The sequence below is a fragment of the Gopherus flavomarginatus genome, chromosome 5, assembly GCF_025201925.1.
Source record: "Gopherus flavomarginatus isolate rGopFla2 chromosome 5, rGopFla2.mat.asm, whole genome shotgun sequence".
Taxonomy (NCBI): domain Eukaryota; kingdom Metazoa; phylum Chordata; order Testudines; family Testudinidae; genus Gopherus; species Gopherus flavomarginatus.
In genome coordinates, this window is record NC_066621.1 from 46,141,291 (window position 1) to 46,160,842 (window position 19,552).

The window sequence follows — 19,552 nt, forward strand, 5'->3', positions numbered from 1 at the left end:
CATTCACTTGACATATTTTCTTCACCTCTTCCTCTATCAGGATATTCTCTGAATTTTACCAAAGGAGGAGTGGGAGGTGTGGGTGGGTGGGTGGTGGGGTGAAGGAGTGTCAGTTAATGGGTTATTTTCAAAGTGCATTAACAGGGTTTTGAAAAGTGCAGATGGATGCAGAGAAATTAAAAGGGCGGGACTGTGGGGTCAGGAGAGCAGAGACATTATTGTCCCAGAGATCAGGGTGGCAACTTCCACGGTTCCCTGTTGAACAGAAATTGTTTGTATTGCCACAGCACCTTGGCACCTCCTGGATTAGGACCCCATTTTGTTAGGTGCTGTACAAACACAGGACAAAAAGCCCGTCCCTGCCCCAAAGAGCTTACAATTGAAGTTGTCCTCCACATCAACATGTTGGTGACCTAAAGGATAGAGGGAGTTTTTTCTAAAATAAGAGTTCCCTTTTCAAAGTATCCCTTTACAAGGATTTGCACACTGGGAATCACTTCCAGATAACATATGAGAACTGAAATTCCTCCTTCCGACTCCTGGCAGGTGTCACACTGATTGCTAATGGCCAGCTCTCTTCCAGTGAGAGTTGCCTCCTTTCTCTTACCTGATTCTGAATTTGACACTTGAGGCAACAAATGATCCAGTGCTTTGGGTGCTGGCCTGGGACTCGGACACTTGGGTTGAATTCTCTTCTCTGCCATGGCCACCTTGTGTGGTCTTGGGCAAGTCACTTAGCTTCTCTGTTCCTCAGTTCCCCATCTGTAAAATACTGATAGTAGCACTCTCTTACCTGCTGGGGGTGTTTGTGGAAAGAGGGTGAGACATTCAGCTACTATGATTAGGGGTCAGGGCCATATAAAGACCTTTTAGATAGATGACACAGTGGTGTCATAAAAATATAGTTAGGGCTTCACTGGTCAAGGCAGAAGGAGAAACTGGGCTGACTGGGGGATAAAGCTGTTAATTTTAACATGTGCGCACACACAGGCACATGAAAACACTGGGGAAGGAGCATTCTTGAATAAAGTTCTTCCTGAGTCATCTGCCCAGCTAAATCGCTGTATCCCCCCAAAGCCCAGGTGCTTTGGTGAGTGAGTTTGTTTTCTGAGGCATGCCTGCTTGTATGCATCAGCCCATCAGTTCCTTCCCATCCCTCCTGGGATGCACAATAAAAGGGTATGTCCAATTACACCAGGCGGGGTGGGGGGAAGAAAGAGGCTCCCAGTGAATGCCTGAGCTGTGGGTATTATTGGGGGGAGCGGGGGCAGGATGGGACTCATTCTGTTCACAAAACAAAACATTTGCATGGAAATAGCCTGCCGAACCTCTTGAGAATAGCTCCCCTTTTGTGCCTCCACCACCACTGAACAAAAGCCAGAAGTGTTTCCCTGAAAGGCCACGTTAAGGCTCTGAGCTGCTTTGTATTCTAAAAGAGGTGTGACTGGGGGGGAAGGGAGGCTGCTAAGATCAGGGAGGGCTTTGCAGATGGGAGATACTGGCATTTGATTTCCTGCAGGGTCGGGTGGTATAAATTCTGCTAAAGCCTCTGTCAAACTTCTCCCAGTGCACCTTGCAAAACAGATCAGACTGGAATTCCCTGAAAGGTGATCCTAGTAAAGTACCAGCAGCTCTTCCCAGGCGTTCCAGCCAGTATTCTGAACAGGGCTAAGGGCTCAGCAGGCTGGAGGGGTGGATTGCTTCTCCCCACCTCTCCCCCCAAAACAAGTAAGACAAACACCAGCTATCTGTGTAGGCCTGTAAAGCACTGTGGTGCTTCACAGATATTTGAGGAAGAGGGGAGACTACCCTGAAGACCTTGGTCGAAGAACCCAGCCCTGCAATGAGCTCTCTGCAACAGATTCCTGCATCAGCTCAGAGCCCCAATGATGTTAATGGGGTGCAGTCCAGGTGCAGGGAGCCCCACTGAAGTCAGTGGGGCTCTGTGCGTGAAGCTGATTTCAGGAGCGGAGTCCAATTTGGACAAAGGCAGAATGCGAGAGACCATGGAGGGAGGAGGATTAAATCCTATTAGAACAGATGTGATTCACCTGCTGTTTGTGTGGCCTCTGGAGGCTGAGGCTGGTTGAGAGGGGAGGAGTGGAAAGCCAAGTCAAAGGACTGGGTTTTGAGGAAGGATTTGAAAGATGGGCAGAAGATGCCCAGCCCGTAGGAAGGCAGGGGAGAGGGTGTTTAGGGAGTAGCGTGAGTTTGGTGATTGGGTGTCCCTGGGCACACCCTGGTCACTCTTTCCAATGTATTTCTCAGTTTTTTGTACTCCTGACCGCTGTAAACCACTCACCTGAAAGAGCTGTGTGAGCAGCAGCTGTCCCAGTGACACTCTTGATAGGTTGGCTGAGTATACATGCAGGTGGGGGGGAAACCCTGCCCCCTAAACCAGGCCTCTTGTATGCTTAGCCCCCCAACCCCAGCTCCTAAGCCCTAAAACAAGGGCTTGCCTGCACACAGTTGATTGCACAGGGAAGAATTGGGCAGGGGTGGATTAAGGAGAGGGAGGGTTAGACACAAAAGGATTGAGGCTCATCTTGTTACAAGCTGAGGCTATGCTGAAAAGGCATTTTGGTGAGCAGAGCCTGTTCTGTCAGCTGGTTTTGTGCCTGAGGAAGGGTGTCTTGGGATTTTTGGTAGATGTGCTTGAAGCAGTCTGAAGAACATAAATGTTCCGTACATGGTAAGAGAGCATGCCCACGTCTGTTGGGAATAGATCAAGGATTGTAACAAAATTGGCAAATGTAGATTGGGGAAGAATTAAGTGGCCCCAGCTGCCCTCTTTCTCCACCTACTTGTAGGAAGTGAACACATGTGCTTAGTAGCTTTAGGGCTTGTCTACATCAGAAAGTTGCAGCGCTGGTGAGGGAGTTACAGCGCTGCAACTTAGGAGGTGTACACATCTGCAGGGCACCACCAGCGCTGCAACTCCCTGTTTGCAGCGCTGGCCGTACTCCCGTTTTGTCTCGGGTGTAGAGGATCCAGCGCTGGTGATCCAGCGCTGGTAATCAAATATAGACACTTACCAGCGCTTTTCTTGACCTCCGTGGAATAAGCAGGTATCCCAGCATACCTGAGGAAGCCTCTGGTAATCAAGCTGGTCTCCTTCCCCGGTTTGCTCTCGCGTTCCCCGAACCCCGAGCAAGCAGGTCTCCTTCCCTGAGGTTTGCTGGGTGGTTCCGGGAACGCGAGAGCAAACCGGGAAAGGAGACCAGCTTCGCCGCGGTTTGCTCTCGCGTTCCCCGAACCCCGAGCAAGCAGGTCTCCTTCCCTGAGGTTTGCTGGGTGGTTCCGGGAACGCGAGAGCAAACCGGGAAAGGAGACCAGCTTCGCCGCGGTTTGCTCTCGCGTTCCCCGAACCCCGAGCAAGCAGGCTCCTTCCCTGAGGTTTGCTGGGTGGTTCCGGGAACGCGAGAGCAAACCGGGAAAGGAGACCAGCTTCGCCGCGGTTTGCTCTCGCGTTTCCCGGAACCACCCTGCAAACCGCAGGGAAGGAGACCTGCTTGTTCGGGGAACGCGAGAGCAAACCGCGGCGAAGCTGGTCTCCTTTCCCGGGTTTGCTCTCGCGTTCCCCGAACCACCCAGCAAACCGCAGGGAAGGAGACCTGCTGGTTCGGGGAACGAGAGAGCAAACCGGGAAAGGAGACCAGCTTCGCCGCGGTTTGCTCTCGCGTTCCCCGAACCTCCCTTGAAGCCGCCCAACAGCGCTGCAGTGTGGCCACATCTAACACCACTTGCAGCGCTGGTTGCTGTAAGTGTGGCCACTCTGCAGCGCTGGCCCTATACAGCTGTACTAATACAGCTGTAACAACCAGCGCTGCAAAATTTTAGATGTAGACATGGCCTTAGAAAAGTTTGTGTGATTACTGCTTGAAAGATGTCAACTGTAGAATTGAATAAACTTAACTCATGCAGAAAGCATGTGTCCATCCCTACCATTTATCTTTCTCCCACTTCTTTCCCTGTCCCCCCCAAAATCCTCTCTGGTGGCTGTGAACCTTGACAGCAGACTAAACCTGTTAGCACAAAGACTAATGAAAAGGATAGGGATCCCAGGCCTTGGCTACACTCACACTTTACAGCGCTGCAACTGGGGTGTGAAAAAACACCCCCCTGAGCGCTGCAAGATACAGCGCTGTAAAGCGTCAGTGTAATCAGGGCAGCAGCGCTGGGAGCCGCGCTGCACGCTACACCCGTAAGGGATATGGTTTACATGCAGCGCTGGGAGAGCTCTCTCCCAGCGCTGCCGCTCTGACTACACTCACACTTCAAAGGCCATGTCTACATCTAAAATTTTGCAGCGCTGGTTGTTACAGCTGTATTAGTACAGCTGTATAGGGCCAGCGCTGCAGAGTGGCCACACTTACAGCAACCAGCGCTGCAAGTGGTGTTAGATGTGGCCACACTGCAGCGCTGTTGGGCGGCTTCAAGGGGTTTCGGGGAACGCGAGAGCAAACCGGGGAAGGAGACCAGCTTCGCCGCGGTTTGCTCTCGCGTTCCGCGAACCACCCTGCAAACCGCAGGGAAGGAGACCTGCTTGCTCGGGTTCGGGGAACGCGAGAGCAAACCGGGAAAGGAGACCAGCTTCGCTGCGGTTTGCTCTCGCGTTCCGCGAACCACCCTGCAAACCGCAGGGAAGGAGACCTGCTTGCTCGGGTTCGGGGAACGCGAGAGCAAACCGGGAAAGGAGACCAGCTTCGCCGCGGTTTGCTCTCGCGTTCCGCGAACCACCGTGCAAACCGCAGGGAAGGAGACCTGCTTGTTCGGGGAACGCGAGAGCAAACCGCGGCAAAGCTGGTCTCCTTCCCCGGTTTGCTCTCGCGTTCCCCGAACCGCCGAGCAAGCAGGTCTCCTTCCCTGCGGTTTGCAGGGTGGTTCGCGGAACGCGAGAGCAAACCGCGGCGAAGCTGGTCTCCTTCCCCGGTTTGCTCTCGCGTTCCCGGAACCACCCTGCAAACCGCAGGGACGGAGACCTGCTTGCTCGGGGTTCGGGGAACGCGAGAGCAAGCCGGGGAAGGAGACCAGCTTGATTACCAGAGGCTTCCTCAGGTATGCTGGGATACCTGCTTATTCCACGGAGGTCAAGAAAAGCGCTGGTAAGTGTCTATACTTGATTACCAGCGCTGGATCACCAGCGCTGGATCCTCTACACCCGAGACAAAACGGGAGTACGGCCAGCGCTGCAAACAGGGAGTTGCAGCGCTGGTGGTGCCCTGCAGATGTGTACACCTCCTAAGTTGCAGCGCTGTAACTCCCTCACCAGCGCTGCAACTTTCTGATGTAGACAAGCCCAAAGCGCTGCCACGGCAGCGCTTTGAAATTCCAAATGTAGCCATACCCCCAGTGTCCTAATGCAAAACACATACCCTTGGAGCTGCTGGGATTCCTTCCAGGGTGCTCTCCCTAGATGTTGCTTGAGAATTTCATCTGTAGTGTGTAGCCTTTGACTAGTGAGCGTTAGACAAATTCAAAGGGCCTCCAAACTCATCTCGTGTTCTTCTCTGTCCCCCATTCTAAACCTCTTGCTCCTGAGAGTGGGGTATGGTCTCTGCTGCTGCTCTACCACCAGGGGTACGTCTGCACTACAGTTGCTACAGTGGTACAGCCTGTCAAAATCAGACTCAGGACTCACAGTTTGTCAGACCACTCTGTTTGTTAGCAAAAGCGCTCTGCTAATACACTCAGAAAATGTGAGTGCTATACAAGACTCAAACCACCTTATTTATACAGATAAAAGAGCGCAAAATTAACAAGATTACAAAGGGAGCAGAACTGATAAGTTTACCTGGGGCTAGACACATATCTTATGTCCTTATTAACTCTCACTAACTCCTGTTAATGTCCCATCGTTGGTTTAAGTGGACCTATTGTTCAATACCTTAATGTTCCTCTTCCTGACAACTTTATCTCAACATTCATCATTCCTGCTTAAAGGAACATACAGCATTTCTTTAATTCATTCTACTTCTACAATATAATTCGTTCTACTTTCACAAGCCACAGTGGTGCAGCTGTGCTGCTGCAGCTCCCTAGTGTAGACACTTCCTACATTGACAGAAGGAGTTTTTCTATTGATGTAGTTAATCCACTTCTCCAAGAGGCAGTAGCTAGGTTGACCGAAGAATTCTTCCATCAACCTAGCTGCGTCTACATCGAGGAGTAGGTTGACCTAATGATGGTACTCAAGGTGTGAAATTTTTCACAGCTCTGAGTGATGTAGCTAGGAAAATCTGATGTTTCCATGTCGAGCAGGTTGGTCTCTTGTTTGTTGCCGTACTGTGGAAATGTCTTGCACTCTCTCCTTCCCTTAATCTCTGATGTTTGGGAGTCCACAATGGTAGGTCCACTGCCTGTTGGTGTGCTGCTTATAGCTTTTTAAAGCAGCAATGAGAAATTGACCCAATTCTTGTCAGTTTCAGTGCTGCCTACAGGATTCTGAATAGCATCCCTGAAAATTGAGGGAGTTCTGATCTGGGTTTTACAGCCTGGTGCAAAGCTGTGAATACCAGCAGAGGTATTGGAACTGCATTTGAAAGGTCACCTTCACAAACCTAGAAACTTAATATGGTATCTTATAATGAGAGTTTAAAATTTGATGTTGACAGTACTTATTTGGGAGAGATTGCTATATGACTCGAGTGTTGGATTTTCTTCAACTCCTGTTTCTGGGGAACATTTAAGAACTTCTGGATAATAGACAGCTGGAAGCCACAAGGAGGGGGGAGTGTGTGTGTTGTTTTTGTTTTAAAGTATCTACAGCTGAGGCAGAGCTAAAATCAAACGTTACTTCTGAAGTACATGATAGAAGTTAAAAATATTACACTTGCACCTACATCCCCTTACGTACTGATTGTAGTTAATATTAAAAAAATAACAGACCATTTTCCTCAGAAAATGTAGCCCAGGAGGAGTCCCAGGATTTGCCTCTTCCAAAGTTTACTGCACAAACATCTACAACTATCAAGTAGGTTGTTTCTTTCAGTGCTACTCCATTGTGCTTCCTGTAACCTTGGATATCACTGTAATGCTGAATTCATTTTATGTCTTTGGCCTTAGCCACATTCACTTTGAAGATCAAATGCTTTCAGTGCAGAATACAATTCACCATTTTAGGCCCAGATAACTCGTAGCTGAGTTTTAAAAGAGCTGGCCAAGAAGCTCTCTGGTCCATTATGTTGATTTTCAGTAGCTCTCGGAACACTGGGGAAGTTCCAGAGGACTGGAATGAAGCTAATGTTGTGTCAACATTTAAAAAGGGTAAACAGGATGACACAGGTAATTACAAGCCTATCAGCCTGATATTGATCCCAGACAAAATAATGTAATGGCTGATATAGGAGCTGATTAATTAAGAATTAAAGGAGGGTAGCTAATGCCAGTCAACCTAATTTATGGAAAATAGATCCTGTCAAACTAGCTTGATATTTTTTAACAAGACTAAAATTTTGATTGGTAATAGAGTTGATGTAATATATTTAAACATCTGTAAGGCTTTTCACTTGGCACCACATGACATTTTGATTAAGAAATTAGAATGATACAAAATTAACATGGCATACATTAAATGGATTTAAAACTGGCTAACTGACAGGACTCGAAATGTAATTTGTAAATGGGTAGTCATCTCTAAATGGGTACATTTCTAGTGCGGTCTCACAGGGATTGATTCTTGGCTCCCTGCCATTAACATCTATATTAATGACCTGGAAGAAAACATAAAATCATCACTGATAGTTTGCAGATGACACACAGTTTGGGAGAGTGGTAAATAATGAGGAGGACGGGTCACACGACAGAGTGATCCAGATTGCTTCATGACCTGGGTGCACGCAAACAATCTGTTTGAGAGGCAGTTAGACAGGGGCAGAGCCCTGGTACCCAGGACGAGGCGTACTTTTTACACCTAGGCCACCAGTGAAGGGCCTTGAGGAGAGAGGTGCTTTGGTCAGGGCAGGAGGAAGGGAAAGTGTTTGTGTTAGGTGCTGGATGTTGGCTCGGTTGAGGAGAGGGGAGTTGTGGAGGGACAGGAGAAACCCAGTCCCAAGATCAGGCTGAGGGATGAATTTTAGAAAGGCCTTTAGAGGGAGAAGCAACAAAAAGAACCAGAGAGCGTTTGGGGGCGAGACGAGGAGGAGGCAAAGGCAACCCCAGCATTAGGAGGCTGAGTGATGAGATGTTTTAGAGCAGTGGTTTTCAAACTTTTTTCCTGGAGACCCAGGCCATGTCTACATCTAAAGTTTTGCAGCGCTGGTTGTTACAGCTGTATTAGTACAGCTGTATAGGGCCAGCGCTGCAGAGTGGCCACACTTACAGCAACCAGCGCTGCAAGTGGTGTTAGATGTGGCCACACTGCAGCGCTGTTGGGCGGCTTCAAGGGGGGTTCCGGGAACGCGAGAGCAAACCGGGAAAGGAGACCAGCTTCGCCGCGGTTTGCTCTCTCGTTCCCGGAGCCACCCAGCAAACCGCAGGGAAGGAGACCTGCTTGCTCTGGGCTCTGGGAACGAGAGAGCAAACCGGGAAAGGAGACCCGCTTCGCCGCGGTTTGCTCTCTCGTTCCCGGAGCCCCGAGCAAGCAGGTCTCCTTCCCTGCGGTTTGCTGGGTGGCTCCCGGGAACGAGAGAGCAAACCGCGGCGAAGCTGGTCTCCTTTCCCGGTTTGCTCTCTCGTTCCCGGAGCCCAGAGCAAGCAGGACTCCTTCCCTGCGGTTTGCTGGGTGGCTCCGGGAACGAGAGAGCAAACCGCGGCGAAGCGGGTCTCCTTTCCCGGTTTGCTCTCGCGTTCCCGGAGCCACCCAGCAAACCGCAGGGAAGGAGTCCTGCTTGCTCTGGGCTCCGGGAACGAGAGAGCAAACCGGGAAAGGAGACCCGCTTCGCCGCGGTTTGCTCTCTCGTTCCCGGAGCCACCCAGCAAACCGCAGGGAAGGAGACCTGCTTGCTCTGGGCTCCGGGAACGCGAGAGCAAACCGGGAAAGGAGACCCGCTTCGCCGCGGTTTGCTCTCTCGTTCCCGGAGCCACCCAGCAAACCGCAGGGAAGGAGACCTGCTTGCTCTGGGCTCCGGGAACGAGAGAGCAAACCGGGAAAGGAGACCAGCTTGATTACCAGAGGCTTCCTCCTTCCACGGAGGTCAAGAAAAGCGCTGGTAAGTGTCTACATTGGATTACCAGCGCTGGATCACCAGCGCTGGATCCTCTACACCCGAGACAAAACGGGAGTACGGCCAGCGCTGCAAACAGGGAGTTGCAGCGCTGGTGGTGCCCTGCAGATGTGTACACCTTCAAAGTTGCAGCGCTGTAACTCCCTCACCAGCGCTGCAACTTTCTGATGTAGACAAGCCCCCAGTTGAAGAAAATAGTGAAGCTGGGGATGAGGGGTTTAGGGTGTGGGAGGGGCTCCGGGCTGGGCCAGAGGGTTGGGGTGAGGGCTGCAGGGTAGGGTAGGGCCGGGAATGAGGGGTTCAGGGTATTGGAGGGGGCTATAGGCTGTCCCAGGGAGTTGGGATGCAGTAACAGGCCAGGGCTCTGGGCTGGGACTCTGGGGTGGGGCTGGGATGAGGGGTTTCAGGTGCAGGAAGGGCTTCTGGGTTTGGGGGTGCTCAGGGCTGAGATACGGGGTTGGGGCACAGACTTAGCTCTGGCGGCTCCCGGTCAGCGGGGGTGCAGAGGCAGGCTTCTTGCCTATCCTGGCACTGCACTGCGCCTGAAGTCGCCAGCAGCACATCTAGCTCCTAGGCAGAGGCATGCAAGTGGCTCCACGCGTCTCTTGCCCACAGGCACACGCCCACCCCCCCACCCACCCCAGCTCTGGCCAGTAGGAGTGCGGAGCTGGTGCTTGGGGCAGGGGCCCTCTGTCTAGAAGCCCAACCCACTGCTGGCAGCTTCCGGGCACAGCGCGATATTGGAGCAGGTAGTTGGGCAGCACCTCTGATGGGACTTTTAACATCCCGGTTGGCAGTGTTGACTAGAGCGACCCAGTGCCTGATGTGCCACGACCCAGTACTTGGTCGCAACCCGCACTTTGAAAAACGCTGTTTTAGAGGAGACGATAACAGGATGGGGAAGAGGGTGTTGGAGGAACGATGAGTTTAATTTTTGCCACGTTTAGTACAAGGAAGTGGCGGGATCTCCATAAGGATCTGCCCTCGGCTTGGGCAGAGGGCAAGGGTGGGCAGGTGGGTTTGAGCCTTTGGTGCACAAGTGGTACAAAACCAGGGCAGTGGATGAGGTCACCTGAGGGCGATTGTAGAGGGCACCAGTGGAGAAGAGAATCAGGAAGAGAATGGAGAGGGCTTCAAGGAGATGTTGGTGGCTGGTGTAGAAGGCAGAAGAGATGATGTTTTTTTTTGTTTTTTTTTCCAAACGACACAATCCGCAAAGGTTTAACTTCTGTGCTTAGGGAGACACGGGGAGGTCGGTTTGGTCTGTTCCCTGTCCATGCTGCCTGCTGGTATTGCTTCCTCACAGAAATATGCCAGGGCGGAGAATCACTGTGCAGGAATGTCTTACCTGGGGTGGGGGAAGGAGTCTTATGTTAGCCATAAACAGAAGAGAATTGTTAGTCACTCTGCTTTGTGATTAGCTCCAGTTCAGCTGGCGTTTTTTTTTTTTTTTAATCCCCCCCCCCCCCCCCCCCCCCGCCACCCATTTGTGCCCTGGGAGGGAGACTGCTGGAGGAATGTGGGTTAATGATTGCCAGAGGTAGTCAGCTGGATAGAGCTACAGCAAATGGCAATAGAGCTAGACAATTTTTTCTGACATGCACAAAATAAACTTTGCTACCATGGCATGAAAACAGCTGTGTGTGTCTGGAAGTAGATTGGTACGCACAAGGCTGTGCTGTCCAGCTTGCTTCCTCGTCGCCTATCGGAGAACGGCAAGTGAGTCTGATTTTTATGTGTGTTTTGATAGCTATGTCTTCCCTGCAAAACAGCGATACCTGTCAGACTGTAAAATCCTGGTGGAGACAAGGCACAGGTAGTTTGTAACGCAGTGTAGCTAGACGGGGTCAGCTGCAGATGAGGGGTATAGGCCTGACCTTGCCTAGCCATATCAAGGTACATACTTTCGGCAGTCATATAGGCACTGCCACGTAACAAGGAACCAGTTTTTGCTGTGAAGACCAAATGTGTGATCTAATCTCCCTCCTCCACCTGACAGCGAGAGGGTGTGTAGCAACCAGATGGTCTATTCAGTTGTTAAATGCTTTCCAAGAAATTCTGATGCCTCGAACTTGACATTGCTACAGAACAATCCATTTAGGAAATATGACATGCAGGCATGGGAAGGATTACAAATGGATTAAAGGAACACTGTCCGCTTGAAGTGCAGGTTGAGGTACTACACCTGCCCCAAATCCCTGTGCCTTTTTGAGGGAAGGAGGGGTTAATGTCATATTTATTTAAATGTTTTTCTCTTCTCTGTCACTGACTCAGAGACTTGCACCAACAGTAAACTGTGAAGTGGGCTATTTGATGTATTACCAGTGTAGAAGATTCGAGGAAGTATTTTTTTCTCTAATCTTTCAACTGTAGTTTTGTGTGTTATATCGATAGTAGGATAAAAAATATCAATGTGGCGTAAATTGACGCTGTCCCTTTAAGACAGCAGACCTCCTTGGGGTGGAGAGACTAAGCCAGTCTCTCTACCAGTGACACAAACTCATAATTTTGTGGACCTTGCTCTCCGTTGCCTTCTGAAGCGATACCAGTAGGCTGATAACAAGGTGCTTAGGCACAGTGCAACAACATTGTGGGTTTGGAGGGAGCTCGTCACCACCATCCATCCAAGAAATAATACAGTGGGATAGAAGTCCTAGAAGAAGACCCAGACCATATTTGCAGTCTAGCTGATATTATCTTATATGTGAGGGAAATCCATAGTCGCTGAGGTTTCTGTGTGGGCAAATATTGATCCTTCTCCTTCTCCTTTCTTTCCAAGTCTTGTTCCTCCCATGGAGCTGGGAACTTTAATATTTAGCTTGGGGTTCTCTGGCTGGTGTGTCTTCTCTTACCCCGTTCCATGTCTACCCTCATCTTCCCTCCCGTATCGGCTTACTCTCTTGCTCTGCCCCCCATCTCTCATCACATGTATTCTTCCTCCCTCCTTATCGTTTGACTTCTACGCTGCCAGGTCTGTTTACTTGGCATCCCTGCCGCTCCACTTTCTCCTCTGCCTGAGTCATGCAGAATGAGACTGGGTGGGGGAAAGTCTGGCATGGGCTGATGCTGCCTTGGGCGGTATTGACAAGTAGTGGCTTTGGTAGCAAGCCCAGGTGGGGTTCCAATTCTGAGGGTATGTGTGTGGCTGCGTCATTGCAGGGATGATTGGTACAGGTGGATCCGGAGTCACCCATGAGTCAGTGTCTCCTGAAAAACGTTCTTGGGTTCTGCTCTCAATGTGACTAACCCACTCTGACGAAAGGGTTTTGTGGTGGGCTTGGAAGCAGATGGTACCAGCTGGCGTAGTATGGCTCTTCCTGTGCTCTGGTTATGCTTGTGCATGTGGACGTCTGACTTGGGCAGTGCCTTAGAGGATCTGCAGCTTGGATGCAGTTATGGAAGACGTTCTGGGCTGCAGCTGGGGCAGGTGACTCTTTTAGAGCTTTGTTCCTGCAAAGCTGGCCGTGAAGGAAAGGGGACGAACAAGGAGGATACAATTGCAGACTTAGCGCTTCATCCAGACTAACAGGGATGTCTCCTTTATTCTAACAAAGCACGAAGGGGGAAGCAAGAAATGAGAAAAGTGCTTCTGGCCCAAAGACTGACTCCAGCTACTACTACAATCTCAGAAACCTATGAGAATGGGGTGAATAACCAGAGCCAGTCAGCACAGGGGATTGGTAAATAAAAACTAGCATAAATCTTATTCTCTTGCAGACTTTCCCAGCAGTGGAAATACATATTTCTTGTTCTTGTGCCACTGGATTGTTACTAGGGAGAATGGCCCAGCATGAACCTAGTTTCTTGGTAATGAGGATGGGAAATGTTACAAACTGAAACAAGTCCTTAGTTGCTATGAGTCTTGACTTTCCTTGGGGTCACTGGCTGAATGCTGTGCTCTGCATTAAGGTTTGAGGCAATGGCTCAGCACTGGGGCTGGAATCGTGTCAGAGGGATTGCTCTCAGATGCTATAGCCTAACTATTGACTGTACATCCTCCTGAGCAGCGTGACTCGGTAGCTGTGCTTGGGCAGCCGGGCTGCGAGTTTCCATGGGTCATGCTGAATGAGCTGTGACACGAGTGTATTGACTCTCTTCGTGTGGGGAAGAAGGCAGCTGTGATACTAACCACTCACTGTGAAAAGTTGTGCTTGCCCAGTTCAAAAAATACTGCCCAGTCTTTATCTCTGTGCCTACTAGCACAAAAATACAGTGCGGTGGCTGTACACAGACCATCTCCTGAGAGAGGAAGCCAATGGGAATTGAGGATGGTGAGCAACAGGTCCTTGGCCCCCTTCAGAAGGTACTTGGCATGTTTGGGATTGGGCCTTATGGGAGAAAACACATTGTGGAGAGTAGCATTGGCACAGCCGAATTTGCAGGAAACCAGAGTGGTGCACGCACATAAGCTGTGGTGTTCTCCCAAATAAGGGCCAGATCCAAAGGCCATAGAAATAAGTGAACTTCGATTAAGGCCTTAAGTGTTGGGAAAATAGCTTGTCACTATTGGGAGTCTTATGAATATTGCATAGCAGTAAGCTTTTCAGCTTTCAATACCTCTGTCCATCTTACAGCATCATATTTATCTGCAACTTGCCTCCTCTTAGACACGATGTGTTTATTTCCATATGAAACTGTTGGCATTGAGCATCCATTGCCTAATTTAAGGACCATGGTCCCATAGAAACCTATGGAGAAAAACTGGCGAAGTCCTTAGAATCTGAAGAGCCCCACCACAATGCAAGTCTAAAAGAGTCTTTTAGGCTTGCATTGTAATAACTTGCATTTCTTTAGCATCATCAAGAGAGCCACCAGTCTGGGAAAGCCTGCAGAACCATTTTTTTCTGACTTCCTATTTGCCATTTATTGCATCACTGTAAAAAACTGACTTTGGGGAGGGTTGACATGATGATTCTTTGACAGAATCATCAAAAATTGGGGTGGAAGGAATCCTCTCCGAAGCAGTGGAGGTCCAGCAGATAGAGCACTGTACTGGGATTTGGGAGACTGGATTCTATTCCCTGTTCTGCCATTGATCTGCTGTATCACCTTGAGCAAGTCACTTCCCCTCTCTGTGCCTCTATTTCCCCTCGCACCAGACAGTGTCTTGTCTATTTAGACTGTAAGCTCTTTGGAGCAGAGACCATCCCGTACTAGTGTATATACAGCACCTAGCACATTAGGACCTTGATCTTAGTTGGGGCTACTAAGCACTGCAGGAATGCAACAAATCATCATCCCAGGTGTGCTGCTTGAATTGGGCTCAGCTGCTTGTTCCGTTGAGGCCTAAGAGTCTATTTGTGTCAGGCTTGTTTTTAAGGCTTGTTGCACGGAAGAAGGCCTAGAAATACATTTTTTAACCAAAGCTGAGTGTCTGTCACATCTAGTTCCCTCATGCAGCCCTCCTCTCATGCACTCGATCGTTGTATGCAGCACGTCCTAATAGGAAGACTGTCCTGTGGACACCATGCCCTCCTGCTGACAGAGTAATAGGCCTGTGGCAACTAAAGCGGTGGCTCATGTGGAAAAGCCATGTTAAGAAACTATTTTTAGCTGCCTTTTGTAGAGCTGGAAATGAGAAGGAGCTAGAATCATATGAGCAGCCAGCTCTCCGTAGACCCCAGTCTGAGAGCCTCCTGGGGTAAGGCATGAGAGCTCACCATGTACGTTCTCCAAGGCAACCTATAGGCCCTCTGAGCAAATCCAGGGAAAACCAGAGCTGACTTTCTAGGGTTTTAAAAAAGCAAAAGCAGGGTGAGGAAAGCTTTAAAAGACTCATCTTTCAGGCCTGCCTTTGTGCATGGTAAATAAAGGGCACAAGCCCAAATATTTAAAATCCTTGGTAGGTCAGTTTAAGTCTTAGGACTGTTCCAGGTGCTTGGCTGTCAGGATCTACAAGAGCCAATTTATCAAAGATTAGTGAGCGTAATGTATACTGCCTACTGGAAAGAAGGTGAAAAACCACAGCATGCTAGGTAACTCTCCGTCCCCTCAGGAGTCTTCATGCTAGCAGATGGTGGTACTATTGCAGAATGTGCAAAACCAAGACAGAGCTTACCACATAAAGAACCAGTGATCTCACACAAACTAGAATCCATGAGAGACACGTCACACCCAAGTAGGCCAACTCTGGAACGTGTCTAAGGTGAAACTGAAATGGAGACACCTCCCACCTCAGACGAAATGAGTGTGTGAAAGGGAGACCTCACTTAAAATGAGGAAGAGACTGTATGGCGGGGGTAATTATTTTTTGTCCAGGTCCAGATTTCCTAGGCAAAGTATAGGCAAGGTCTAGTGGAGACTGTTACTGCAGGAGAGCAGAAAAGGAGGTGGGAAACTGCTTCGCAATGAGCCAGGCCCTACTTGCATTAAAGTCAGCAGCAAAACTCCCATTAACCGGGAGGAGAATTTGGGCCTTGAACATGGATGTGGCAGCTGCTGCCAGAAAATCCGAAATGGGACACATCCTATGAAATCCTTCTCCACGGCCCCTGTAAAGCCTCCCCTGCCCTATGCAGAGACCTAGAGTACTGACACATCTGTCGCTCTATTGGCGTGACCAGATGTACGTGTCCTTGGGTGAGAGCCTGAAGAAACCACACCTTCATCAAGGCCATTTCTTTGGACTCAGAGCTGGGTTTGGTTTTAGGGAAGATTTCCCCCCCGCCCCCCACTTTCATTCATGAATGAACCAAGCTCTGCTAATACCTCCTCTGCGCAGGTGGTCAGGATTCCTCCATCCCCACCCTCACCCAGGGAGTGATGCATTCAAACAAGCTGCTGAGATGACTAGCAGACTGCTGTCTGAAGGCTGTTCCCACCCTCCTCCACATACTAGCAGTGGCCATAACCTTGTAAATCAAGGCAGCCATGAAAAGGCTCTCTCTCACATTAATCATCCTGATTACTTCCCTGACCTTGAAAAGGCATCACCTGAACTAGGGAGGTGGGGTTCATGAGGGGTGGGGGGAAATGCAGATAATGCAAAGAACTGCTGTGGACTTACGGGGTGTGTGTGTAGTACAGACACCAGTGTCATATGCTGCTCACCCAGTCCCACTCAGCTGGAGTTGAAAAGAGATGCCTTGCTAGCTTTGCCAGGCTCTAGCATGGTGAGAATAAAGTCTGCCACTCTTTGGTAAAATGGGTGCTGGACCCTGTCTCTGCCAGGGAGACAGCTGTTTTCAGCGCAGTCAGGGAGCTGTGTTTGGTACCCATCATCAAACAGGGTAGGATAGGCCTGTGAGAGAGGCAAGACATGGGGCAGAGGACGAGTAGCATCTTCAAAAGCTGCCAGCCATGCAGTGTCTCAGGCTAACCATTCTGTTCAGGTCTTCATGGTTGCTGGGTGATCCCCAGTATTTAAACTGTGCATTTCCAATCCTTCCATGTGATATACATAAAGATGCAAACTTGCTATTGCTAATTGGATCCTGTCAAATCAGACTCTACGGTTAACCAGGACCAACTAATATGCCCTTAAACACAACTGTCCTTGTCAACAGTAAGGGCAATTTCATGCTAAGTCGAACATGTGCATTAACACACGGGTTCTCAGCCTGGCCTTCGCAACAGCTTTCAGGAGATTGTGATTGTACTACTTTCTTTGTGGCTAGATGGTAAGGGTGGGGAGATCTTGAAACTTATGGGAGCAGGAGTCCCAGTACCCTTCTCTTCTAACCTGGGGTCAGGGTACTGGAAAAGTTATTCTAACTTGATATTTTCTTCTGAGTATAGACATGACCTCCCAGTGTCTCACTGTAAAGCATTAAGTAGTGAGTTTCACTCAAACACCGATAAACTTGGTGGGGTACTCTGACAAAGACCTTCTACAGTGATGAGTTTGTCAAAGGCAATCTGAGCTCTGAGGTTTTCTTTAGCACACTCCTCTGGTACATGTTGGAAACCTTTTAATGGCTTATGCTGTTCTGTAAAGGTCTCTTTATTCCTCCCAGATAAAGATAACTGGGAGTAAACAATACACTTTTGAAAATACTTATCCCGTCACCTTTACGCCCCACTGCTGGGGTGGGGAGAATGACTGAGAGCTGCTTTTCCTGCTTCAGTTATTGCCTGGAAAATCCCCAGTGAGTTGTTGCCAACTTGTTGGAGTAATTGAAATAAAAAGAAAGAATAAATCCAACTAACTCACGAGAACCCATGCTCTCAGCAGAAATACCTGGGCATTATCGTTGCGGGAGAAAAAAACAGATTTCCAGCCAGAACTAATTGCCAGAAAAAATGCAGCAGCCACTACCCAGCCAGAGACTGGGATGCCATCTTGTTCTGGGTTCTGTGTGTGCTGGACTGGGAAACCGGAACCCCTTTTAAATAGCCTGAACCAGTTTCCAGTAGTAACTTGGTCTGTACTCTGGCTGTTGTGGAAGGGGGTTAATGGAGTTCAGAGACTCTCTTCTAGGCTAGAGATGAGTCCAAACTATGAAACCCATGTCCAATCTTGCTAAAAGGTCCTATCTTGATCTGAAAGCAGCAGCTTGTGCCCATCTCTAACTCAGCCCCATCCACGCTGGTCACTCACACCATGATAGAACAGCCGGAATTCATCATGGAGTGTTTTAAAACCAGCTGCTTCCAGTCAGATGTAAATTTTTGGGGAGACAAGGGGGCCTGTAGCAGAACTACTTCACTGCTGTGTATAATGTGACTGTCTCCATGAGTTAGTTCCCCTAGTAGCTTTGGCTACGTTAGTTATGTCTGTTTGGTTCCTAGCCCAGTAGGGTATTGATCCTATGGAACTCTTTGCCAGAGGATGTTGTGAAGGCCAAGACTATAATAGGGTTAAAGAAAGAACTAGATATGTTCATGGAGGATAGGTCCATCAGTGGCTATTAGCCGGGATGGGCAGGGATGGTGTCCCTAGCTTCTGTTTGCCAGAAGCTGGGAATGAGTGACACGGGATGGATCACTTGATGATTACCTGTTCTGTTCATTCCCTCTAGAGCACCTGCATTGTGCCCATTATGGCTGTTCTTATGTTCTTCAGTGGGTTCCTAAGGGTTACTGTAATAGAAATTAATAACTTTCAAATGTTGCTTCCTTCCCTCATCCCATCCTTGCCCTAAACACAAACCAAGTATTTTTCAAAGTGGTGGTTTTTTGTTTGTTTTTTGTTTTTTAATTCCATGATCACATACTTCAGCCCTTGCTGGCTTGGGAAACTACTGAAATCCTGTAGGGAAGAGCTATTCCTGGGGTGGTCCTGCCCACCCAACTAGAGCAGAAGGTTGTGGAATCTCCCTCATTCAGCGGGGCTGCCGTCGCCCTTGTGTAGAGCAGAGAGTTCAGATCATAGGTGCCAATTCCATGGGTGCTCTGGGGCTGAAGCACCTATGGGGGAGAAAATAGTGGGTGCTGAGGACCCACCGGCAGTTCCCCATCGGCTTCCCACCCACTGGCAGACTCCGCCAATCAGCACCTCCCGCCCGCTGCGATCAGAGGAGCAAGGAGCAGCATGCTCCAGGGGAGGGGGCAGAACCTGGCAGGAAGAGGTGGGGCAGGGGTGGGACCTTTTTGGGAAGGTGTGGAATGAGGGCAGGGCCTGGGACAGAGCCAGGAGTCGAGCACCTGCCAGCACATTGGAAAGTCGGTGCCTGTGGTTCAGATAGACTTTGGCTAAGTCTCCAAACATTCTGTAGTTCATCCATCACTTGAAGATACATATGCAGTGCATTCTCTTAAACACTCATGCTTCTAGTTACACCTGCCTTTTCCCAGTCTTCTGGCAACAGCTGTGAATAGTTAAGATGTCAGAGTTAGTCACCTAGAGATAGTGAACCATGAGTTCCTAGGTGTAGTGAGAGAGGAATTCAAAGCATTTAGCCAGTTGAATTGAACCTGCCTCCTGCCTCCCCCAACTTTCTTGGCATCTCCGAGCATTGTGTTCTCTTCCTGGGTGAAGCACTATTTCTGGAGTTGGCTTTGGCTGACAGCAGGGGATATACCAAGGTATGGCACTGTGTCCAGCTGAATGGCTTTCTAGTTAGGATTCCAGTGTGTAAGTAGCAGCTCAAGGTGTCCTCACTCAGGATTCTTTTCATAGTTTTGATGTGAAGCTGATTCAGACCATATGAATGTTGTTATTGTTTGATAAGTGGCTCATGTAATCTGTGTCGATTAGTATCGGGTATCTAGTGTGCTTCCTGCCTTGCTTCACCCAGCAAGAACAAGGGAGAAGCGACCTGACATTTTTCATATTTCTAAAGCTAAAAGCACAAGCTGGAAAACACCTCAGATCTTTTAAATACACCATAAATAAACCAAAACAAGGTGCAGACCCATTATGTATTTGTTTTGCAGTACTACCGAGGGAGACCAAGTGTCGAGTAGACCCTGGTATACCAGGCACTGTACAAACACAGAACAAAGAC

At 49.3% G+C, this 19,552-nt stretch overlaps 1 protein-coding gene across 8 annotated transcripts in view; it reads left to right on the forward strand.

The window, feature by feature from the left end:
* Window positions 1-19,552, forward strand: part of RASSF7 (Ras association domain family member 7) — a 125,822-nt gene that overhangs the window by 86,856 nt on the left and 19,414 nt on the right. The window contains exon 1 of one of the 8 annotated variants that reach the window (XM_050952885.1): window positions 10,812-10,883. The exons of the other annotated variants lie outside the window; for them this stretch is intronic. The gene's annotated coding sequence lies outside the window, so the exon portion shown is untranslated. Of the gene's footprint in view, window positions 1-10,811; window positions 10,884-19,552 lie in introns of those variants that run through there. 8 annotated transcript variants of the gene reach the window in all.